The sequence below is a fragment of the Bos indicus genome, chromosome 18 (assembly GCF_029378745.1).
Source record: "Bos indicus isolate NIAB-ARS_2022 breed Sahiwal x Tharparkar chromosome 18, NIAB-ARS_B.indTharparkar_mat_pri_1.0, whole genome shotgun sequence".
NCBI classification, from domain to species: domain Eukaryota; kingdom Metazoa; phylum Chordata; class Mammalia; order Artiodactyla; family Bovidae; genus Bos; species Bos indicus.
In genome coordinates this window covers 36,419,334-36,445,312 of record NC_091777.1, presented here as the reverse complement: position 1 = coordinate 36,445,312, position 25,979 = coordinate 36,419,334, and the positions used below count along the sequence as shown (strand labels likewise).

The following is a 25,979-nucleotide window of genomic DNA, read 5'->3' as shown; positions in this document are numbered from 1 at the left end:
TTATATAGTTCTTCTGTGTATTTTTGCCACCTCTTCTTAATATCTTCTGCTTCTGTTAGGTCCATACCATTTCTGTCCTTTATTGTGCCCGTCTTTGCCTGAACTGTTCCTTTGGTATCTCTAATTTTCTTGAAGAGATCTCTAGACTTTCACATTCTATTGTTTTCCTCTATTTCTTTACACTGATCACTGAGGAAGGCTTTCTTATCTCTCCTTGCTATTCTTTGGAACTCTGCATTCACATGGGTATATCTTTCCTTTTCTCCTTTGCCTTTCACTTCTCTTCTATTCACAGCTATTTGTAAGGCTTCCTCAGACAACCATTTTGCCTTTTTGCATTTCTTTTCCTTGGGGATGGTCTTGATCCCTGACTCCTGTACAATGTCATGAACCTCTGTCCATAGTTCTTCAGGTACTTTGTATATCAGATCTAATCCCTTGAATCTATTTGTCACTTCCACTGTATAATCATAAGGGATTTAATTTAGGTCATACCTGAATGGTCTTGTGGTTTTTCTTACTTCAATTTAAGTCTGAATTTGGCAATAAGGAGTTCATGGTCTGTGCCACAGTCAACTCCCGGTCTTGTTTTTGCTGACTGTATAGAACTTCTCCGTCTTTGGCTGCAAATAATATAATCAATCTGATTTCAGTATTGACCATCTGGTGATGTCCATGTGTAGAGTCTTCTCTTGTGTTGTTGAAAGAGGGTGTTTGCTCTGACCAGTGCATTCTCTTGGCAAAACTCTATTAGCCTTTGCCCTGCTTCATTCTGTACTCCAAGGCCAAATTTGCCTGGTTACTCCAGGTATTTCTTGACTTCCTACTTTTGTGTTCCAGTCCCCTATAATGATGGAGAAGGCAATGGCAACCCACTCCAGTACTCTTGCCTGACAAATCCCATGGACGGAGGAGCCTGGTAGGCTGCAGTCCATTGGGTCGCTAAGAGTCGGACACGACTGAGTGACTTCACTTTCACTTTTCACTTTCATGCATTGGAGAAAGAAATAGCAACCCACTCCAGTGTTCTTGCCTGGAGAATCCCAGGGACGGGGGAGCCTGGTGGGGTGCTGTCTCTGGGGTCACACAGAGTCGGACAGGACTGAAGCGACTTAGCAGCAGCAGCAGCCCCTATAATGAAAAGGACATCTTTTCTGGATGTTAGTTCTAGAAAGTCTTGTAGGTCTTCATAGAACTGTTCAACTTCTTCAGCGTTACTGGTTGGGGCATAGACTTGGATTACTGTGATATTGAATGGTTTGCCTTGGAAACGAACAGAGATCATTCTGTCGTTTTTGAGATTGCATCCAAGTAGTGCATTTCAGACTCTTTTGTGGACTATGATGGCTACTCCATTTCTTCTAAGGGATTCTTGTCCACAGTAGTAGATATAATGGTCATCTGAGCTGAATTCACCCATTCCAGTCCATTTTAGTTCGCTGATTCTTAGAATGTCGACGTTCACTCTTGCCATCTTCTGTTTGACCACCTCCAATTTACTTTGATTCATGGACCTGACATTCCAGGTTCCTATGCAATATTGCTCTTTACAACTTCGGACTTTATTTCCATCACCAGTCAGATCCATAACAGGGTGTTGTTTTGTTTTGGCTCTGTCTCTTCATTCTTTCTGGAGTTATTTCTCCACTGATCTCCAGTAGCATATTGGGTACCTACCGACCTGAGGAGTTCATCTTTCAGTGTCCTATCTTTTTGCCTTTTCATACTGTTCATGGGGTTCTCAAGGCAAGAATACTGAAGGGTTTGCCATTCCCTTCTCCAGTGGACCACGTTTTGTCAGAACTCGCCATCATGACCTGTCTGTCTTGGGTGGCCCTACATACATGGCTCATAGTTTTATTGAGTTAGACAAGGCTGTGGTCCATGTGATCAGATTACAATGTTATTTGATTACTTATGATAGTTCAGTTGGTAAAGAATCTGCCTGCAATGCAGGAGACCCCAGTTTGATTCCTGGGTCAGGAAGATCCGCTGGGGAAGGGATAGGCTACCCACTCCAGTATTCTTGGTCTTTCCTTGTGTGGTTCAGCTGGTAAAGAATCCACCTGCAATGCGGGAAACCTGGATTCAATCCCTGGGTTAGGAAGATCCACTGGAGAAGGGAAAGGCTACCCATTCCAGTACTCTGGCCTAGAGAATTCCATGGACTGTATAGTCCATGGGGTCATAAAGAGTTGGACACGACTGAGCGACTTTCACTTCATTTCTTGATTCCTTAGTATCAATAGCTTCATATGCCATTGCTTAGTATCCCCATTTTGTACTTGGGGAAATATATAAATGATGGAAAATTTTGACACAAAGAATTAGATTTACATAATTATGTTTTGTCGGGAAGATCCCCTGAAGAAGGAAATGGCAACCCACTCCAGTATTCTTGCCTGGAGAACCCCATGAACAGAGGAGCCTGGCAGGCTATAGTCCATGGGTTTGCAAGAGTTGGACACATCTTAGTGACTAAACCATCAATTATGTTTTATATACCACAAATAGTCTAAAAAGTTCCTAGACTTAGACTTGACTTTTTGACATTAGACAATCACACATTCATGTGGTAGAAAATAATTGCAAGTAAATGTTCCTTACATGCTTTATCAAGAGGATGGATATTAAAAAAAAAATAATGCTTTTCACCACTGCTGCAGGAATGTAACGCTCTGGAACAAAGCAAGCATCATTCAGAAATATGAATGAGTGGTCTAAGGAGGCCACTCTGAGGCAGGGACTCAGTAGACTGAGACTTAAGGAGGCAACTGCAGGAACGTGAGGGAGAAAAGAATTTCAGGCTGAAGGAACTGAGGGTGCCGAAGTCCCACGGTGGAAACAAACTTGATGGGTTTTCGAAACTGATACCTAATGGAGCTGTAGCAGAGTGAAGGGGAGGGAGAGTGACACAGAGGTAAGACAGTTAGGCTGGGGTTTGATGAAGCAAAGTTTTAGAGGCTATAAGGAGTGTGGATTTTACTTTAAGTGTGAGGGGAACCACTGGATTAGCAGCAGTGGAGTCACTTACTGCTATGAGGGGATAAGAGAAATATTTCCTGTTGTTCCAGAATTGGTAACCAGGACTCAGAGCTGAGATTAAATTCTTCTGCATTGAAAAGAGAGACAAGGGACTTCTCTGTTGGTCCAGTCATTAAGAATCTACCTGCCAATCCCAGGTCCTTCCCGGACCTGGTTTGATCCCTGGTCCAGGAAAATTCCACATGCCATGGAGCAGCTGAGCCCATGCGCCACAACTACTGTGTACTCTAGAGCCCATGCTCTGCAACAAGAGAAGCCGCTGTAATAAGAAACCTGAGCGCCTCAACGAGAGAGTGGCCCCCCCTTGCGGCAACTAGACAAAGCTCTTGCACAACAACGAAGACTCAGCACAGCCAAAAGTTAATTAAAATAAAATAAATAATTTAAAAAGAGAGGGACACATGGCGTTTTTCACAGAACTAAAAAAAATTATTCTAAAATGTGTATGGAAACATTAAAAACCCCAAATAGCCAAAACAATTTTGAGAAAAGAAGAACAAAGTCAGAGGTATCACACTTCCTGATGTCAAGCTATATGATGAAGCTGCAGTGATCTAAACGGTATTGGCACAAAAGCAGACACATACATCAGTGGAACAGAATAGAGAGCCCAGAAATGAAGCTACACTTATATGGGCAATTAATCTATGACAAAGAAGACAGGAATATACAATGGGGGAAAAAAAGATAGTCTCTTTGATAAACAGTGTTGGGAAAACTGGACAGCTACATGCAAAAGAATCAAACTGATACTCTCTCACACTGTGCCCAAAAATAAATTCAAATGGATTAAAGGCTCAAATGTAAAACCTGAAATCATAAAACTTCCAGAAGAAAACATAGGCAGTACTCTCTTTGACAGAGGTCTTAGTAATATATTTTTTGATATGTCTATCCAGGCAAGGGAAACAAAAGCAAAAATAAGCTAATGGGGCTACATCAAACAAAAAGCTTTTCCCCAGCAAAGGAAATATCAATAAAATAAAAAGACCATCTACTAATGAAACAGGACACCTACTAACGAAACAGAAAAAAAAAAAAAATCTACTGAATAGAAGATACTTGTAAATGATATATCCAATAAGGGGTTAATATCCAAAATATGCAGAAAACTCGTACAACTCAACATAAAAAACCAAACAACCAAATTTTAAAAATGGGCAGAAGATCTGGACAGACGTTTTTCCAAAGAAGACATACAGACATATGAAAAGATGCTCAACATCACTCATTATCAAGGAAGTGAAAACAAAACCACAGTAAGATATCACCTCACACCTGTCAGAATGATTATTATAAAAAAGACAACAAATAAAAAATGTTAGGGAGGATACTGAGAAAAGGGAACCCTCATGCACTGTTGGTGGGAATGTAAAGTGCGACAGTCACTATGAAAAATACTGTTGGAGATTTTTCAAAATATTAAAAATAGAACTACCATGATCCAATGATTTCACTCCTGGGTATTTATCCAAGGAAAACAAAAACACTTAATTACAAAAGATATATGTACCCTATGTCACTGCAGCATTATTTACAATAGCCAAGTGCCCATCAACCCATGATGGGCAACCCAAGTGCCCATCAACACACGAACGGATAAAGAAGATGTGGTATATACACAGTAGAATATTAGCCATAAAAAAGAATGAAATCTTACCATTTTTGACAACATGGATGGACCTAGAGGGCACTATGCAAGGTGAAATATGTCACAGAAAGACAAATACTGTTTGATTTCACTTGTATGTGGAATCTGAAAAACAAAACAAATGAAACAGAAAACAGAAACAGAGTTACAGATACAGAGAACAAACAGGTGGAGAAATAGACGAGGAAGATTAAGAGGTACAAACTTGCAGTCCTGAAATGAGCCACCGGTATAAAATTACAGTGTGGCAAATATAGTCAGTGACAAAGTAGTATCTTTGTGGTGATGTACTGTAACTAGGTGATCATTTGATGTGTATAGAAAAAAAATCACTATGTTGTGTAACAGAACTAACAGTGTTGTGGGTCAATTATACTTTAAAACCAAATAAACAAACACGCAAAGTCATAGAAAAAAGGATCATATTTGTACTTACCAGAGGCAGAGGGTAGGGGGGAGAGGAAATTGGATAAAGGCAGTCAAGAGATATAAATGTCCAGTTATAAGTAAGTTCTAGAGATGTAATGTACAACATGAGCTATATCATTAACACTGCTGTATGTTATACATGATGGCTTTCCATAATGGCTCAGGGGTAAAGAATCCGCCTGACAATGTAGGACACGCAGGAGAAACAGGTTTGATTTCTGTGTTGGGAAGATCGCTTGTAAGAGTAAAAAGCAACCCGCTCCAGTAATGGCTGGGAAATCCCTTGGACAGAGGAGCCTAGCAGGCTACATACAGTCCATGGAGTTGCAAAGAGACGTGATTTATGAGATTGAGCACACACCCACGTGAGGAGATTAAAGGAAGAATTCTTCAGAAGAGCAAGCCTTCCACCTAGTGGGGAATCTGAGGTTCTACACCCTCAGCCAGAAGAATGTGAGAAAGAAAACCCTGAGAGCCCCCCAGAAGGGGAGGGTTTATAAACTACCCCAAGGCCTCCCCAAAGAAAGAGAAAGGGGAATTATAGAACAGGATGATGGAGTGTAAGGAGAGCAGGCTGAATTTTCATTATTTGTGTAGTAAGTGGATGCAGTGGAAAATGACTGGACTTCATTCCCCGGGGGCGATGGGTCATGGGTGCAGCTCACAACAGTTAAGAGGCTTTGGAATTAATTGATTATGAGAAGAAGCTGAGGAGTTAGAAGAGGCCGAAGCAGAGTCAGAGCTCGCAAGTCTAGTATTAGCGGGTTTCCTCTAAAGAACTCACAAACACACATCCATTTAATTAATGAAATATTTTAAAAATCTTTTAAAAGGCACTGGGGAATTACAAAATGGGTAAGGAACACACAGAGCCAAAATGAAGCAAAACTAACTCAGAGTAGTAGACAGACCACGGAAAACTAGTTTTCACCTGGAAGTCATTTGCCAAATGAGGCAGACCTGAACTTTGTTTCATGGTCCTGTAAGCACTGAGGCCAGGTGATGAAACTCAAACCCCATCCAAGGATGGGGATCTAACAGAAGACACACACACACACCCCAATTCAAACTGGGACCCCAAAGGTGAACACCCTCCTGGTGGAGACTAAAGGTAAATTGCCTGTTTCAAATCTTGGCAATGAATGGAAGAGGTGGAAAATATCTCCCCTGAGAATTTGTAACAAGAGGGTCCCTATGTGGATTTGCAACCTGAATTCACAGTCCCTGGGTGGTCTAAAAAACTGCAAGCTAGGGGCTTCTCTGGTGGTGTAGGTGGTTAAGAATCTGCCTGCCAATGTAGGGGACACAGGTTCGATCCCTGGTCTGGGAAGATCTCTGACATGCGACAGAGCGACTAAGCCTGTGCGCCATAGCCCGTGAGCCACAACTACTGAAGCCTAGGAGCCTAGAGCCTGTGCTCTGCAACAAGAGAAGCCAATGCAATGAGAAGCCCGAGCTCTGCAACAAAGGGTAGCCTCTCCTTGCCCTGACTAGAGAAAGCCCGTGTGCAGCAACGAAGACCAATCACAGCCAAAAAAAACCCTCGCAAGCTAAAAACTTAGTTTCTGTTGGTCCCAGGTTAATGGAGCATCTGACAGAAGTAAGCACAAATCCTGCCTGGAGGAAACTACGTTCCCAAGAAATAGAAGCTCACAGTCTTGAATCACAAAACACATATAGGAAACAAGGAACAAAGAATGACAGACAGTAGGAAAAAACTGTATAGTCAGATTTATAACAATGTCAAATAGAGGGAGTTTTCAAACAGAATTAACAATAATATGTCTAATATGTTTCAAAAATTATTTTAATAAATTCAAGTATGGGTTGAGTGTGTGAGTAGAGATCAAGATTTTTATAATCTTATAAAACAGAACTGAATAAGATCCAAGTAGAATTCTTATAAATGAAAAACTATAGTAGGTTACGGGCTTCCCTGATAGCTCAATTGGTAAAAAGTCTGCAATGCAGGAGACCCCGGTTCGATTCCTGGGTCGAAAAGATCCTCTGGAGAAGGGAAAGGCTACCCACTCCAATATTCTTGGGCTTCCCTTGTGGCTCAGCTGGTAAAGAATCTGCCTGCAATGCAAGAGACCTGGGTTCTATCCCCTGGAGAAGGGAAAGGCTACCCACTCCAGTATTCTGGCCTGGAGAATTCCATGGACTGTATAGTCCATGGGGTCGCAAAGAGTCGGACTCGACTGAGTGACTTTCACTTCACTTTCATGTAGGTTACATTTAAAACTTCACACACAGAGTTAACAGCAGATTAGGCATAGCTGGAGAGAAAACCAGTGAGCAGAATCTAGACCTCAGGAAATTATTCACAAAAGGACAAAGAGAAGGAAAAGATGAAAAAAGCAGAGAGCTATAATATATCTGATCTGAGTTTCACCAGTGGCTCAGCAGTAAAGAATCTGCCAACAATGCAGGAGAACCAGGTTCGATCTCTGAGTCAGGAAGATTCCCTGGAGGAGGGCATGGCAATCCACTCCAGTATTTTTGCCTTGGAGAATCCCATGGAGAGAGTAGCCTGGGAGGCTACAGTCCAAAGGCAGACAAAGAGTTGGACATGACAAGTGACTGAGAATGCATATTGTATTTAACTGGGTTCCAAAAGAATAAAAGAAGAAAATAATGCGTATGAGTAATATTTGAAAAGATAAAGGCTGAGAATTTTCAGAACTGATGAAAGCTACAAACTTACAGATTCTGGAATACCAATGTCCCGAGCCAGATAAATAAAAAGACACTTACACTGAGACACATCTTAGTGAAACCAAAAAAACCCCAAAGATCTTAAAAGTAGTGAGAGAAAAGACAGGTGATCTTTGAAAGAATGAGATGTCACTCATCACAAGCTCTAGGGATCAGAAGGGATCTCTGAGAGGCAGGAGGGAGACTTGAGCTGGGCTGGAGCTGGGTGTGCTTAGCCTTCGGCGCTCAATGGCTGTAGGATAGCAAAATGGTGCAAAGATGTTTATTCATTTTTTAACCTAAGATTTAAAAGTCTTCAAATGTCCATTTCAAGGATTATTTGTAAAACCTGAGAAGGGACCAACTGGAGATTTTGGAGGGCAAAGCCCCTTGATTCACATCGCTCTGGTGGCTGGCTTGGATTTCTGCGTAGACAGATTCACAGACAGACGCACACACCCGGGAGGAATCTCTGATTCCTCCTCATGTTCTGAAATCCCACCCCAAACCGAGGTACCCCTAACCGTTCTCCCAAACCAGTTCACCCAAGGTCTGGGTGGTAACTGGTGCCTGTCAGCTGACTGCTGCTCCGGATATCTCACAGGGCTCTGGGCCCTGGGGAGGAAGCCAAATCCACTGAAGAATGGGGGGATGGTCTGCAATACTCAAGAGCAGCCTTGAGTAGCTCTAGACAGTGGCCCCTGGGTCCCAGGCACGGTCCCCTTCCTTCTGCTGGATGTCTGCACTCTGGACAGGAGGGTAGGGGCACCTCGCAGGGAAAGTGAGGCCATATCCCATTCGGCTCTGCTGCTGGAGGTCAGGGGACAGTTATAGACTGGCAACAAAGCATAGACATCTGAGTGGCCAGTTTCCTCGAACAGGTTCATACCTGCGGGTAGACCATCATGCCAGCTTGCAGTTACAAGCCTCCCAGCCAATCAAGAGTCATTTTCTTCTCTGCATCCTCCTGTCTCCATGACAACTACCTCAGCATCTGCTGCAGACTTGCAGTTCTCCTGCTGAAACAACTTTCCTGCAGGTCCAGTCCAGGTTCCCTGCTAGGGATTGGGCTAGGGAGATCGGGGGGCAGGGGTCTAAGCATGCTAGTGGTACCCCAAAGCCTCTTCACACCCTGAAACCTGGTGGAGCAGAAGATGCTAGATTCAGCGGGACTCTGTCTCAGCCAGGGCAGAGGTAATGTGCTTTCTACGTCACCTGCTCTTTTACTGCCCACATAGATTTGACCGTTAACTCTTCACTAGGTCTGCTAAGGGTCTAGGTTTTTGGCTGGGGCCTCCTCTATAACACAAGCATATTCAAGTTCCAGTCATTTTAAAACATTCATTAAAATGTCCCACTCTCCAGTTTCCACGAAAATTCGTGAGAGGATACGGGTCCTGGCAAAAGTAGCTGGCCCAAACCAACCCTGTTAAATCAGAAAACCAGCAATTCCTGGAATACCAGGGAACTCAGGTCTCCTATCTTCCATATGCACATTTGAGCCAGAAAGACCAGACGGGGGCCCTGCATGGGGGCTGTGTATCTTCAGCCATCCACTGCAAGATCTTTGGCTGAGCTTTGAGTCAGATTCGGGGAAGCGAGTCTCAGCACCCCAGTCCTCTACTGCAGATAAGACCAAGCACCTGCTTCAGTCAGTTTGTGGCTTCCAGAGCATCCTTCAGCGGAGCGTGGGGCTCGAGGGCCACCTGCCTGCCACTGTGCATCTACTGCTGTAAAGATAATCCGCATAGCCAATAACACAGTTATTGGAAGTTTCTGCCTGGCTTTAGGTGCCTCACATTCAGTACAGCAACTGAATTTAACAACCTATGAAATGGATATTCTCATCCCAATTTTACAGGTTCAGAGAATTTAAGAGACGTGTCAAGGTCATTTAGCTACCAAGTGTCAGATCCAGGATTCATCCTATCTCAGGCATGCTCTTGAAAAGTGAAATGTTAGTTGCTCAGTCATGTCTGACTCTTTGCAACCCCATGAACTGTAGTCCACCAGGCTCCTCTGTCCATGGAATTCTCCAGGCAAGAATACTGTTGTGGGTAGCTATTCTCTTCTCCAGGGGATCTTCCCAACCCAGGGATCAAACCTGGGTCTCCCGCATTGCAGGCAGATTCTTTACTGTCTGAGCCACCAGGAAACCCTGTGCATATACTCTCCCACGTTACAGTTGAATCCCTAGTGATCCTGTTCCGAGGGCCCTCTAATGGGGTCTTCTGCCTGCCTCTGACCCTATAGGCTCAGCACAGTTTCCCCCCAGAGCTCTCATGCCCCTCTGTGGATCACCACCCACTAGTCATCAGACCAGAGTCTGGCTGGCACTGAGACTCACCTGATGGTAACTGTGCATGCAGGCCACCACACCTTAAACTGTACCACCGAATTTTTTTCTTATTGCCAGTAGATTCAGGGGCTAAGTTTTCATTCATTACTAGGTTAACCCATTTAATATGTTGTAATGGACATCTTTTTTCCCCTTCTGCTCAACATCCCTTCCCTTCTGTCTCAATAGCACCCCCCTTTCTTGAAGGAATTTCTTCTCCCTCCTCTATGAAGAGATGGCTGATGGGGGGTGGGAGAAGGGAATGGGAAAGGGGGATGAGAGAGAGAACATAGGAGCGAAAGATTGTCTGAATGAGTCCTGCACTAGCTGGATTTGTGTGTGCAGCTGTTGCCCAGCTGGTCCATAGTTCGATCACATGCACCAATAATTTCCTCTGTTCTATGCCAGTTTAAAATGACTTCTTCATCTCTTGCCACTAGAGTCCTAGATACTACATTACAGGAACCACCTCTGAACTTGAAATATGCAAAACAGATTAAAGCCACTCACTAGCCTTGTACCCAGTTAACTGGGCTGAGTCGATGAAATGAAGGCTTTGCTTAATCATAGAGGGCGATGGATTTTGAGATCAGCCAGGCCAGCTTCTTCATTTTATAAAAGCAACAGAAGCCCAGACAAGGAAAGACACTAACTGGAGAGGAAGAAAATGGTATAGGAAGGAAAAGATGCATGTGATCAGCTAAAGGAGATTCTTCAGTTACATTGTAGTGTCATATATATGCATACACACAAGTGTATTTAAACGTGGGGTTTAAAACCTTCTAAACTAAAAAATGGATAATAAAAAATGACACATTGGCATATTGGTCTTTCTCTTCAGCTCCATTTACAGGACTGCTGTTGTGTGGTCTCCTGTACGTGTCTTTCCCTCTCTGGGTTTCTATTTCATCTTTAAAAGGAAGGCTCTAGTTTGGCTGATCCAAAACCCTATTTTATATTTCTTCCACAACTGCTATGCCTGGCTCAACCAGGAAAATAATGCCCTGAGTGGAGGTGAGAAAACAGGAAAGTGAAAGTCACCTGAGTCCTTCGTCCCTGCCTTTGCCTGGAGCTGATGGCCACAGATGCGGGAGCTTGGGCGTTCTCTGCAGCTCCCTGCCAGAGTAGGGATAAGGCAGCAGTGGGCTCTGCGGTTACCACAGCAACCCACCTGCTGGCTTATCCTCTGTTTCCCTCTAGTGGACATCCAGGATACCTACAGCTCTGTCATTTTTCCCTTGGGCGGCCTGTTCCGCGGGCGGCTGTCCAGGGAGGAGGCCCTCCTACAGGCCCTGCTCTGCTAGGCCGTTCTGAGCCTTGGCTTCAGTGGGCCCGGTACCTGTCCCACCAGTTCAACCATTCCAGCTTCTCTCCCCTGGAGCCATGTTTCTCTGACTTTGTTGCCCATGCCCAATAGTCCTAACCACTCACCCCTTCCAGCCAGAGTCCTGGGGTCTTAAGGGCTCTTACCCAGGGCACTTCCAGAATTCCCCTAGAAAGTGCAAAGTCCAATATGATGTGAAATAAAACACTCTTCCTTCAGCAAGACCCCACCTCTCACCCCAACAACCCTTAATTGGAACTTCAGCTTCTGGAGCCACTTTTCCAGATGGACTTTGTCCATCCTTAGGATGGGGTCCCATAGACACAAGAGCCTGGCCAGGATCCAGGAAGGGATCAGTGTGGTGTGGGCATTACCAGAGCTGGGTATGGCAGCCTCAGTTGGGAAATAGACAAGGCTTCAGACAAACTTCAGTATGGGACTTGGTGGTGGTCGGGGACCAGAGGCGGATTTCCCTGGTGGTCCAGTGGCTAAGACTCTGAGCTCCCAAGGCAGGGGGCCGGGGTTCATATCACATGCTGCAACTAAGAGTTGGCATCCCACAGCTAAAGATCCCACATGCTGCAACTAAGACCCAGAGCAGCCAAATAAATAAATACTTCTTTAAAAGTACATGCATGAATTTAAAAAAAATGTGACTGGGGATGGGCAGTGACAAGGTTGGTGGTGCAGGGTACACTGGGAGCAGGCGTAGGGAAGGGGGACTTTCCCCAGCCTGAACCAGAAAGAAAAGCTTCTTGGTGGATGCGATGTCTGAGTTGAAGCTCCAAGGATGAACAGGCACATGGGCTAGAGTAGAGATGTGAAGGGACTGGGAGGTCTTTGGAGTCTGCCTTCCTGAGGATGCTGTTCCTCATCAGGGTCCATGGATCCTGTACTTGTCCTTTTCCTGTTCTCACCCTGCTCTCTCTCCCTGGGCAGTCTCCCCCAGTCCCAGGATTATAACCAGCATCCCTTTGCTACCTGTGGTCCATTCTGCCTTGTCACATGCAATCCCTTCTACCTGGACTGCCCTTGACTTACATGCCTCGCTGGGGAACCCATCGCTCAAGACCCACCTTGATATTCCTTTTTGGTGCCTTTTCAAAACCAATCTTTCAATCATACATCCATTCTACAAACTGCTGTTGAGTACCAAGCGTTAGGTCCAGAATGGGTCCCTACATTGTAACTTCACCTGTCTGTCTCTCCCCAGCTGACCAGGATCTCTTGGGGGCAGGGGCAGGCAGGATTATGTCTTTTGTTTTCCTAAACCTCAGCTTTTAAGATTATTCCCTGTATGAATGGATGGCTGGCTGAATGAATTTAGGTATAGCATCTGCTTGTAAAACCACAAGAAACACCCCAGTTACCAGAGCTGGAACCCTCTGACTCCCAGTTCTGTCTCCTGACACTGTCCCCAAAGAATGTGCCATATGTTATTAAACTGAAGTGAATTAAAATTTGCTTGAAATAACCACAGACTCCCCCGCTCCCCTGAGCCTGCAGTGACCATATTACATCTCTTCCAGGCACAGAAGTTTGACATTTCATTGCAAAGTCATTTTCTTCTCATTTCCTTATGTTGCTAAAATATTCTATTTCTCTTCACTTCCCCTTTGTGTTCCCATTACTCACATTTAGTTAAATTTATCTGCTGCCATTTAATCATCTGAGATAGGCTTGCTGGTGGGGACATTCTTAGGGCACTGCCTTCCAGACCATCTGTCTCCTCTGGGGCCACTCTGAAAACAGGACCCAGATCCCTGCCCCAGGGCTTCTAGGCTGACCCTCAGACCTTCAGTTTGTCCCCAAGGCAACTCTGACTTCAGTCCCCTCTCCCTCCCATAGCTATTGCCTTCCTCACCCCACCTTTCTCCTCTTCTGTTTCCTGGGGTCTGGTTTTCATTCTGCCTCTAAGCTTGACATCTTCTAAAACCCCTTTGGTCACCCTGAGCAAGGGGCCTCACAACTGTTCTCTCATTGGGTTTCCTGAGAAAATCTTTAATGGTACAAGGTACCCAACAAGGCAGCCAGTGTGGGGGTGTTTGGTGCCTGCTTGGGACTCGGCCATATCCACCATGGTTTTGTGGCTGCTGGACACCTTTCTTCTTACCTGCCCACCTACCCGCATCACGTAAGGGTGGGGAGTATTCTTTTCCCTGGAGACAGTTGGCAAAGATCAGGAAGGCCACTTTGGCTTGAAGTGGAATTCCAATTTCCCTTCTCAGTAGCTGTCACTTAGGGAGCTGGGGTTGCCCTTGGGACTGAGGGCTTAGAATTGCTCAGGACAGGGGTGGTCAAGGCCCAATGGCCACAGAGCCCCTGCCTGGGCCCTGGTGGGGGGCAGGACCAGGAGCCCAGGATGGCTGCCATTTCCTGGGCATTTGCAGTGTGCTGGTTGCTGTGGGCACATCTGGAGAGCTGGGGCCATGAATCTCCTCTTCCCAGGGGGATACTGAAGGATGCTCGCTCCCCACCTCAAGCTTGGGGAAAGGGGCTTCTGGGAGACCACTGCAGAAAGCTCAAGACATGTCCTTTGGAGCCTCAGGGACACAGTGAACTGGGGTGACTCATGCCAGAAAAATCCTGATGGAAGGAGACAGGCTGGCCAGATGGCTTCGCAGTGCAGCTAGGAGAGTAGTCATGTCGGGATCTGCCTGCCCGCCCAGAGATCAGGAGGGCAGAGGATGAACGAACATTTGCAGAGGATGAGAGGTGGCACTGACAGGAGAGAGCCAGCACGGGGCTGTCTCACGGCCTGATCAGAAAGCCTCCGGGAGGAACAAAAAGACATCAGCCGAGGGGTGAAGAAAGGGTCAGAAGGCGATTTAGCTTAGATTTCACCCAGGGGCTGGGGAAAAGGTAGCTTCATAAGTACGTTTAAAGGACAAAGGGAGACAAAGATAAATTGTTTATAGTTAGTTCTGTTTTATGAGTCATGTCTGTAGGGCTACACATAAATTACTCTTTTTCCTTAATGAAATGTACGTCATTCTTGTGTCAATTCAAAACATCTTCATCTTTCTAGAACAAGGTCGTATTTCCAGTCTTTACTCATCTATATTTTCTATGGTCTCCGGTTGCCCTGAGGTTAAAAACATCTATTATCTTTATTATATCTGAAATAGTTTATGCCCTAGAACTCTTATTTCAATTTTCACAACAACCCTGGAAGGGAAGGGCTCATGTTAGCCCTGTTCTGTTTTTGAGGGTCAGAAATTCAGAACGGGGCTAAAGGGTACACAGCAGTGAGTGGCAGAGGCAAAGTCTAATCGGAAAAGCCAGGCCTGTATTGGGGTGAGGGTGCAGGCAATGGTGGTGCGACAGGGGATGAGGGGCAGCCCTCCCCCAAGCTCCATCCCCACCCTCATTAGACATATATATATGCACATACATATTTATTTAGCTGGGTCGGGTCTTAATTGTGGCACACGGGAACTTCATTGTGACATGTGGGCTTAGTTGCCTCGAGGCATGTGGGATCTTAGTTTCCTGACCAAGGATCAAACCCTCATCCCCTGCATTGCCAGGCAGATTCTTAGCCACTGGAGCACCAGGGAAGTCCCTCCCCGTCCCCCCACCCCCCCCCCCACCCCGACTTCCATCTTAAGTATGCACAGCTGTTGTTGAGATGCCCTCTGAGGATGTTCTGGGTGGGGCTTCCTGACAAACACCTATAGGACAGTGGCCCTGGCTGCTCAGGACTTTCACAAGAGTGCATGAACCACTCTGTCCCCTGGAGACCACCCCACAAAGGAGCCAGAAGGAGGTCTTAGTTGATAGCCGCTCTCACATTACCGGATCAAATGGGATGGCTAGAATTAGTGAGCCCAGAGTCACGCTTGTGTGAGTTCAGGTTTTAGGGGGAGTAGGACCCAGAGCTAGGAGATGGGTGAGCAGCCCCAGGTCCACACCGGGAGATGCTGCCTGTGACTGAAAGTTCCTGGGAGGCCTGGAGGGCTCCCGCATTTGGTTCCAGCCCAGGATCTCCCTGGATCCCTGCAGAGACACTTCCCCTTGTAACTTTGGCTATTGATGGTTCTATTCTCACATCAATAAACCCCCAACTAAGAAACTAAAAAACTGGCTTTCACAAAAAACTTACAATTCCCTACCTGCACTGACCCACACCAGATTCCTCCTTTCTTGATGCCACTTACTCATCAGCACTGTGTCTCTAAGAATGCTATGTGGTCCCAAGAAGGCCACTAGCCCTGCCTTGGTCCCCTAGCCTCTTTTCTGCTACTTTGTTTCCTTGGACTAGATGGAGAAAAATGGGAAGACTGGTCTAACACCTAGCCCTTTGTCCAGCATATGGCTGCAGCTTGCAGGAGGGACAGAATGAAGTCCCATGGGTTTTTCTCAGCCCAATCTCACCTGCCTGGTAGGTCAAAGGGGATGTCTGCCAGAGGCTCAGACGCAGCTGACATCAGACTGGTTCTGAGCAGGGGCGGAGGGTGTGGGGGAGGGTGCGGGGGCGGGGGGGGGGGGTGGTGAAGGGGCAGGTGCTGAAGGGGCAGGTGGAGGGCGGTGTCTTGCATTTCACTCTTTCCGGACTTCACAAGCGATTTAATGTGACTGTGGTAGAGGCCACACTGGGGGTATTTGGCAGGTGCTATTTTCAATCAGAAGCTCCTCTTTCATTTTTTCTGGTGAGGGGGTTTCAGCAGGTGTTGAAGAGTCTGAGGCAGTAGAGGGTGAGCTGCAGTAAGCAGCGTGTGTCTGGCATCTGATTTGATTTGACTTGTTTTCCTGGCCATGCGAACCTGTAGCCAGGAACAAAAAGCACAGGCTGCGGGGGTGACAGCTCCCTGCCTTGTGTCTCTGGCTCCCTCCAGCCCAAGGGCTCGCTCTATAGCTACAGGGCCATGCAAAGGGAGCACAGCCAAGGACTCCTGCTAGGCATACAGCCTGGGAGATTGTTTTTGATTATGTTTGAAAACCTCCAGAAAAATCTCTTCCCCAAACTTTCTGCAATTATGCAAGCAGGTGATTTATGAAGCATGGGTCAGACTGGGCCAGCTCTCCTGGTTGGCTAAAATTGGCCTAAAAAATAATGTGTGGTTGTCAGATCCTAAATTAAATGATTCAAATACTACTGCGGCTGATTAAAGGACTTTATTCAATTTCCTCTTGACCACATGCTCTTCTGTGAGGGCAAGAGAGATACCGTTTCTGGAAGAATTGCAATGTTTGGAGACCGTTGATCTAATGTAATGGATGTTTATTAAATATGGTTCCTCCTCCCTTCTTTGATGAAAGGTGAGACTAAAGAGGGAGGAGGAAATGACTTACTGTTTGTTTTACTATGAACGACCCTCCCTCTGCCAGGCATCTGGTTAGGAGCCTCCACAGCGAACCAAGGCTGGGTGGCTGAGGAATTTTTAAGGATCCTTAAGAGACATCTAGGCAATAATAACAAAGGTCAACAAATGAAACTCAAGCATTAGTAAACAGATTAAAACAGTGAATGCATCTGGGACGCTAGCAGACAGTCTTTAGTGGTGCCTGCCGCAGGACTCTAAAGAGCACCCAAGGCCTGGCAGGAGAGACAGCCTTGTGCTGGTCCGTTCATGTCCTCCCTTCTTGGCCCCGCTGACTGGACCAGGAGAGGACTGTGACCCAAAACAACCCATCCAGAGACACACAGCACGCTGTGGCAAACAGCAGGTGAGCAAGCTTGGGAACATGACGGCAGAAGTCCAGCCCTGAGGTGGTGAGCAGCTGGTGCAGACACGGAGAGGAGGAAAGGGAGAGGTCAGGAATTGGGGTCGGCAGTATGTTCAGATATGAGAAAGCAGGCACTATCCGGAAACGGAAGCTAGGAGACGGGAAAGGAAACTCAGAGTGAAGGAGAAACCAAGGATCTGCTGGTCAGGAGAGAGAAGACAGCAAAGCAGGCTCAGAGACTGAGAGAGACAAGGAGAAGCCTACTGGCCCCCAGAGCAGCCCTTCCCCCTGGCTGCCCTCTGTTCCGGGCTCTGGCCCAGTTTGTGCTCGTCTTGAAAACCCCTTGGTAAGGTGGCCTAAGCAGGACTCTAAAGAGCCCAAGGGAACACAAGAATCAACAGAAGTTTTCAGCACTGAACAACAGGGCAGTTCACCATATGAAACACAGGCAATTTATAGAGAGTGAGTCATCTAATCTCAAAGGGATGTGATGAGGCGAAACCAGCGGGGAAAGGAACGGCCTTTCGGCCGCAGCAAGAAGGACAGTGGCAGGCACTGGGCAAGAACTGGGTTCGCCTCCTCCAGGGCCACCCCTAACCCTCTTCTGGGCTTCTGTCTCTGGAGGAAAGTAGGCCATGCAGACAACAGTCATGTCCTGGCCCTTCTACTCCAGGGCCACAGTCAGGGACCTCACTGAAGGGAAGTTCGCTTGTGAATCCCAGGTGCCACCTAGATCTGGAGAGGCAGAGAGACCACGGAGGCCCGGGCACCCACGACCCCGCAGGGCCCATCGAGAGGTGCTCCCTACGCAGGCCACTCCCTTGGAGTCTGGGGTTTGGGTTGGATGGTCCCATGGTCATCAAACCTCTCTCATCGCATTTCATAGGGTTGACTTTTGCTGCCATCCCAGCTGAGAAGGGCAGAATCTGGGTTGGTTATCTCCACCCAAATATTCGTGGGGGCTTCGCTTCTACTTCCCCACATCACGCCTTTCTCTGCTGAGACACATGGGGTCAGCTGTCACATGGCACTGGTTGCAGAGAAGTGAGCAAATGCCAGGGCATTTTCCTCACTAAATGGTTAGCAGGCAATCCTCCCTGAACACCTCCCACGGCCTGGGCACTGGTGATGGACCGGGGAGGCGGGACAGGAGCCCACCACCTCCTGTCCACACAGACAGCGCCTCCAGCACTGACCTCAGGGACTTGACCAACGCTCCTCCCACTGACATCCACCAGGCTCCCTCCTTCCCTTTCTTTAGGTCTCACCTCAAGTGTCACCTTCTCAAAGAGGTTCAGTTGACGCCTGATTTAAACAGGCCCCCTCCTCCCTACCCTGCTATTTCCCCCATGCCCTACCCCACGTGCCATAGAATACGATTTCATGTTCACTGTCTGTTTCCTTGCACTGGAGTATAAGCTTAAAGTTTTGTATGTTTTGGCATCTATTCCCCTGCATCTGAAATAGGGCCTGGCTCACAATAGGCATCCAATAAATACTTGTAGAATAAATTAATTTACCAAATAGTTTTAATTTACACTTCACTTTTTTACCCAGAGTTTATGTTTCTCATATGCTGAGAAACAGTCTGGTGCCGTGAGAAATGTCCTGGACTCTGGTGCCAGGCTGCATGGTTAGATACTGGCCCTGCCACTTACTTTATAAGCTTGAGCAAGTCACTTAGCCTCCTGTGCTTCAGTTTACTCATTTGTGGGATGGGAGTACTCCCTAGTAACGCTTTTGAGATTTAAAGGAGTTGATGCATATAAGGGCTTGCAACAGATCCTGGTATGTAAACATCACCTTAATGTTTTATTGGACATTTGTGTTTCATTTCAAATGTCTCTGATCCTGTCCTTTGACCATATTTATGGGGGTACTTTTTCTAATTGACGGGCAGGCTCTTTAAGCCAGTGCCCTCCTGGGTGTGTGCTGCACATTCAGGGCTCGCACCGCCTCCAGAGGGCGCCCGGGTCCCACTGGCACTGGGGCACAGAACTCCAGATGGAGCTAAGACCTGTGGGTTCGTCCTCCTCGTCTCCACCCTCTTCCCACTCCCCGACCCAAGGACAGGGAGCTGGAGAGGGGTCCAGCGTGGATGGCTGGACTCATCATCTGGGGAGCACAGCCTCCCAGATCGGCCCCCACTTTGGATGATATCACCCCCCACCACCCGCACTACACCCCGCAGAAGCAAGCAGGAATGCCGGAGGGTCTCGGAGGATGACCCTGCAGGTTTCCCACAACTCAAGCAAAAGGCAGCCCTGGTTATTTTACTCAAGAGAATTTGTACATTAACATGTCTTCATGCGCGTCTCACTGTGATGGGAGAAACTAGGGACAGAAGCAGGGGTGGGGTGGGGTGGGGGTAGTGGGAGGGAACTGGAGTGGGGTTCCTGCCAGCCTGGCTAGTAGGGTCACCAGGCAGCGGCTCCTTGCCCAAGCAGGGGTCTTAGACGGCAGTACCTGGAGCCAGGGAGGCAGATGATGGGCTTCAGGGGCCCTAGAGGGAGGTAGTGGGATGGACACAGGGTCCCAGCTGGAAACGAGGGGACACAAAATCCTCAGGGCTGCTGACCAGAGACCTCCTGAGAGAGACACAGGGTGCGGGGTGTGGCCAAGACCGTCCGGGGTCCAGTCTGGACACGGCAGCCTGAGGTTGCAGCAAGCGGAGGGGCATCAAGGAAGCTTGTGACCAGGATGGTGGGATGGGGCGTTCACATCTCATAAAAGTTACCCAGGGTGAAGACAGGTCTTTGAAGTGGGAAAGGGTGAGTCAGGGCCCAGAGCAAGGACTGGAAAGTCGGGGGACAGCATGAAAGAGCCTCAGAGGTAGGTTGGGGGCTTTGTTTAAGGGCCCAAGAGCCATGGTCTTCAGGGGTATTTGGGGAGGGGGTGCTGGAGAATGAGCAACAACCCCCAGGGGCTGTGGGGAAACTGTGGTGGGAGGGAGTGCATTAACAAAGTAGGAGATGGACAGAGAGGCGAGCATGTTTCTATGGGGATGGTGCCTGTGGTGGGAGGACAGCAGAGGGGAGCAGGTGAGAAGATACGAGACTTCACTGGATGGGGGTGGGGCGGGGGGAGACTGGGCAGGCCTCAAAGCACCCCAGGGCCTCCAGATAGAGGCCACGACAGCAGAGCCCTCGCCCGTGCCCCGACCTCCCTTCACTGCTGCTGCTTCTTTGCAGGACCTCTCTCCTGTCAAGAACCCCCAGCACCACGACGGGGTCCTTTGGAAGGAGGGAGCCTTGGGCTCTCAGCACACACCCAGGAGCTGCACACGTGAGAAAGCTCCCGGAAGCCTTTAGTGCTTTAAAGGGCCCCGGGCTTGGTGTGCTGGCCCCATTAGAGGGAACATTTTCTCACAATGGAGGCACAAGTAGGTTGTTTGATGGTAATTGCTTTTCTAACCCATAGAGAAAGTGCATCACAAACCCACCGCAATTAAGTGAAGTGGTCACAGTCCTCTTTCTTTTTTGATTTAGAGCTATTTAGAAATATAAGCAGCTGACTTTGCTTCCAGGTTTTTGTTTTTTTCCCCCCTCCCTCAACTGAATTTTTATTTTTTTCCTTTTGAAACCCATTAAATAATCTAAGTGCTCCAGGAGGGAAGAATGAAAAGATGTTTGCGTTTCCAGCTCTGCAGCCAACCACTGTTCAGATAATACCCTCACTGCGTAACCTGGGAGTTTAATATCCTCAAATATTTATAATTATGTAAAAATAGCCCTAAGAAACGTTCAGCTTACTCACAGCTAGGTAATTATCCGTATCCAATATTCACAGACTCAGAGCTGCTTCTCAAAGTTCAGGGGCATTCCTCTGCCACCTGAGGCATTCTGGGTACGTGGACTCAGTGGGCAGATCCCTAAAGGGGCAAGGAGATGGCTTGTGCAGGTCCCTCTCCCGGGCACACTGCGGCCCCCTTCCCTGCTAGGTTTCAGATCCCTTTTCCTGGGTTGGGAAGATCCCCTGGAGAAGGGAACAGCTACCCACTCCAGTATTCTGGCCTGGAGAATTCCATGGACTGTATAGTCCATGGGGTAGCAGAGTTAGACATGACTGAGCAGCTTTCACTTTTCCTTCGTCAGAGCAAGAAAAGTCCCAACATACAAAGCAAATGGCGCCCAGCCCCACTGGTCATGAGGAAGTCACTACATTGTACAAACATGCACAAAAGGAGGACTCAGTCATTTCCAAGAAATCCTTTAGTCAACCCATGGATGAAGTCCCACACCAGGAGTATCCATGGAGTCTCAGATGCCATCTGGAAAAGGATGGTATGATCAGATAAGCAGGGATAAGCACACTCTACTCCGTGGTCCTTTGGAGAGGCACAGTGCACAGCCTCTATTAATACATTTCCCCTTTCCTGTCGTCTCTCCTGCTGCTCTCTCTGCTCCACGCACATTTCCAGAAGAATATCAAAAAAACTATTTTCCCTGCATAATTACCCGCCTCCTCCCCACCCACCTACACACATCTTTCCTGCTTTGAAGTGGCAGCTGCTCTGATTTCTTTAAGTGGACTGCACTCTGCATTTACCAGTCAGGTAGAGTTAAAGGGAGGGAGCCCCAGCCAGGCTGGAGGTGAGGGACCTCAGTACCAGCCCTCCCCTCACCAGACCTGCTGCCCCTTGGTTCCTCTGTCTGATTGAGGGCACTTTCCCACCTCTCCTGAGCTGGGGGTGCAAGGCTACGGGTCCCTGAATGGGTCACCAACATCCTGAACCCAGGCAGCCCCAGTTTTGACCTTGCTACCTCATTGGAACTTCCGGTTTAGTGAGATCAGCTAGCATGCTCTCAGCTGGAGGTGACAGGTAACCCAGCCCAAACTAACACAACAGAGTGGGGTGGTTCATGCAGCCTCAGAGTCCAGAGGTAGCTGATGTTCCAGCTGAGCAGGGCAGTGTCTCCATCACCCTGGTCCTATCAGGCCTGCCTGCCTCTGGACCTCATCCCCAGCCTGGCCACACTCAAAACCACAAATGGAACAAATTTGGTCCAAACCCATGCCCCCATGTCTGTGCTCTGACCACTCAGAAGAGTCAGTAGATCTTTCTCCAGATGATTAAGATAACATGTCTCAGGGGCCCTTCAAAAATTCCCCTGGTCTGGTTGACCCAGCTTGGGTCTGAGGTCCACCCCTTAGCCAATCACTGGGGCCAGGTGGACAGATGTGCGGACTCATTTCACTCAATCAAGGCCCACCATGCTGCTGGGGGCAGGTGGGAAGTCCACAGGCTGCCGGGGGCAGGATGGGCATCCCAATAAAATGTGGAACAGGGTAACAAGGGAAGGGAGAATGGATGCCAGAGGCCACAGTGGCAAATGTCCATTTCTCTGGATAACTCATCTCTTTGAGAAGCAAAGGTGAACCTCCTTCTCTGTGCACCTCAGTAATGAGATTTCCCAAGTAGGGTCCTTGCCTCTCTTGTGTCTCCGGTGCCTGGAACACTGGCTGACCAACCAGGTGCTCTACCAGGATGAGTGGGAGGAAGGGATCAAAGGGAGGAAGAAACAGGGAAGCCAACTCCCCGCTGGCTTGGTGTGGCTGGATCTGGGCTCTGGGTGAGTTGACGGACTGTCAGCCCTGGGATCAATGGAGCCGGATGGCTGGGGGCCCAGGGCCCAGAGTGACACATGCCCTTCTCCACAGGCCTCGCTTCTGAGATGGCCAGGAGGAGGGAGAGCTTTTACCAACAGATCTGTGTGTGCCTGGCATATAAATATTTCACTACCCAGGCTACAGGGGCAATTCAATAAAATTCTGGAAGCATCTGTGGAACGTCTACTTAGCCCAAGTCCAGATACGGGTAGTGCAGAGCTCAGAGCAAGTGGACAAGACACAGCAAGCCTATGCCTTGTGGGTGTACAGTCTGGTGGATGCAGGCCACAACAAAGCTGGCACAGAATCAGGGGCACTCCATCACCAGAGGTGGGAGGGGTCCCCTCAGGGTACCCTCTGTGTCACCTGAGGTCTGTCTCTCTGCAGCCAGGAGGAGCCCCCAGGTGCCCTTGTATAGATGCTGGGTGTGCTGGACATTTTCCTTTTATAAACACGTGGTTTGTGAGAAATCAATCCAAACCTGCATGTTTTCACCTTAGATGCTAAGGCTTGAAGGGCAGAGCGCCTCTCCAACTTTCCTTATGAGGAAGTTGGTACCTTGGACATAATGTTCAGCTTCCTTGAGAGCTCTTCTTAGTAAAAGGAATACATTTATTTCTTCAGGAAAATAATCTGTTGCTCTAAATTTTTGAAAACTGCCTTAATCTCTATGCCTAATTCCAGAGTGGATGTGTGTTCAATGTCAGGGGTCAGGAGAGAGTCCAGGTCAGGTGCTGGGGCAGTGATGAGAAGGGATCCTGCGGCCTTGCAAATCCAGCTCCCATTTTCCAAGAAACAGAAAGAGGAATAAAATGAATAAGAGCCACATGGCAGCATGTAACATAAGGGATGCAGCAGGGAGTTTGTTAGTAACCTCTCTGGCAGCTCTTTCCTGGATTTACCCCTTCACTGAGACCCCCTAGATCCCCTGAGTCTGGGAGTAGTTGGGTCACCTAAGAGGGGCACTCTTGGGGTTGGGATCCATGGTGTGTTCAGTGGGAGTCCATGTTGGTCACCCCCGGAGGGCACTGCTTCCCCCTCCTTGGCTATTCTGGTTCATTTACCAGACAAATGTATCCATTCACCTTGCAAATAAATGTGTGTTGGTCACCGTCCATGTTTCAAGTTCTGTTCTAGATGCTGGGTCTGAAATGCTGGGCTACCTAACTCTCAGGACTGAAGAGGGTCTCTGTGTTCTCCCCGTTTTCTCAGCCCTAAGGAGGAGGCATGGCTGAGAACAGGTGCCAAGGAAATTTCCAATCCAGGCTTCTCCCTGGGCAGACTGTGTTCCTAGAATACACGTGGGCTCCTCTCACTGACATGTCAATCAGGCAAGCGCATACCTATGCCATCCACGTTCAAGGCTGCCTTACCAGACACTGGGAGAGCATCCCTGAATAAATCTCACAGGCTTTAGTGGGAAGAATCCCCAGTGACTCTCTAGTTCATCTCTCTTGTTTGATGGGTGAGCAAACTGAGGCCCAGGGAGGCTGGAGGTTTGCCCAGGAGCCCATTAAAGCAGGATGGGGACAGAGTGGTGAACTGAGTCCTGGACTCCTGATCCCCAGGGCAACATTTCTATCGGATGGATTAATTAGGAAAAAGCCCAGCAGTATCTGCTGAGAATGAGGGGACTTGGGTGAACTGCCTGCACTGGGATAACTGCTTTCTGGGCATTATGTCATTTTCTAGGGTGTCCAACTGTCCTGGTTTGTCCACTACTGTCTACTATTGGAAGTCCCCTGAAAGTGGGACTTCCAGTGTAAAAATGGAAAAGTCCCAGGAACTTCCCTGGTGGTCCAGTGGCTAACACTGCACTTCCAATGATGCAGGAGGACTGGGTCAGATCTCTGGTCAGGGAACCAGATCCCACATGCCACAACTAAGAGTTTGCATGCTGCAACTAAAAATCCTGCGTGCTGCAATGAAGATCAAAGATCCTGTGTGCTGCAATTAGGACCCGGCACAGTCAAACAAATAGATAAAAATAAACAGTTAATAATAACGAGAAGTCCCAAATGGGACAAGTTAGTCACCCTATATTTAACCCTCTCAAAACCTTATGAAGGAACCACCACTGCCACTTCCATTTTTTCTTTTTTTTAATTAAATTATTTTTTAATTGAAGGTTTATTGCTTTACAGAATTTTGTTGTTTTCTGTCAAACCTCAACATGAATCAGCCATAGGTTTACATATATGCCCTCCCTTTTGAACCTCCCTCCTATCTCCCTCCCCATCCCACCTCTCTAGGTTGATACAGAGTCCCTGTTTGAGTTTTCTGAGCCATACAGCAAATTCCCATTGGCTATCTATTTTACATATGGTAATGTAAGTTTCCATGTTACTCTTTCCATACATCTCACCCTCTCCTCCCCTCTCCCCATGTCCATAATGCCGCTTCCATTTTAAAGATAAGAAAACTAAGGTTCAGAGATAGCATGTGACATGTTAAAGGTCTCATAGTCAGTAAATAAAAGCAGCAGCCTTGGAACCCCGAAAATTCAACTGCAGAGCCCACCAGCCTAATCACCAAGTCAAATCAGGAACCTTTCCTAAAGGAGGAGGAAACTTGCAAAGTTTGGCCTGTGAGCACATGTATTTGGGAGACTGTTTTTTTCTAGAAGAAGAGTCTAAGGCACTGATCAGATGTTATAGGGTCTTAGGTCCCCACTGAGGCTGAAGAGAAGGTCTGGGGGAGGCTTCACAAAGATTCCTATGCCAAGTTCACTTTCCTTTTGCTCTGAAGACAGAAAAGGACTCACGTGTAAGATTAGGCCTCTCAGGGTTCATGTGCAACTGCAGGAAAATACAGAAGATGTGGGCTGTACAATTCTGCATGGGTCCTGAGGAGTTGTAAAACTACCTTCCTTGGAAGTGTTTGCAAAGGGGAGAGTCCCTGCTCAGCGGCTATGACTCAAGCTTGACCTCCACCCAGCTCTGGGGGCTCTGGGGGTGCTAGCCCTCAGGTGTGTAATCTGGGGAGGCAGGAAGGAGCTCCCAGCTTTACCAGCTCAGCAAGTCCACTTGCCACTTCCTGACCTCCCTGCTTAGGTCAGGTCAGCAACTAGTAGGGGGCCTTGGGATTCCCCTGGGAAGGGCTTTTCTAGAATACACCATGTAAGCTAATATTGATGGAGTGGGTATTTACAATTTGTAGTACTGTGCTAAGTGCTTTATGTGAAAGAACTCATTCATTCCTCACCACAGCCTATG

At 47.7% G+C, this 25,979-nt stretch overlaps 1 protein-coding gene across 1 annotated transcript in view; it reads right to left on the bottom strand.

Moving 5' to 3' along the window:
- The window catches only part of ZFP90 (ZFP90 zinc finger protein), a 97,754-nt gene that overhangs the window by 23,560 nt on the left and 48,215 nt on the right, over positions 1-25,979 (bottom strand). The window contains exon 3 of the mRNA XM_070771958.1: positions 4,706-4,801. The gene's annotated coding sequence lies outside the window, so the exon portion shown is untranslated. The remainder of the gene's footprint in view (positions 1-4,705; positions 4,802-25,979) is intronic.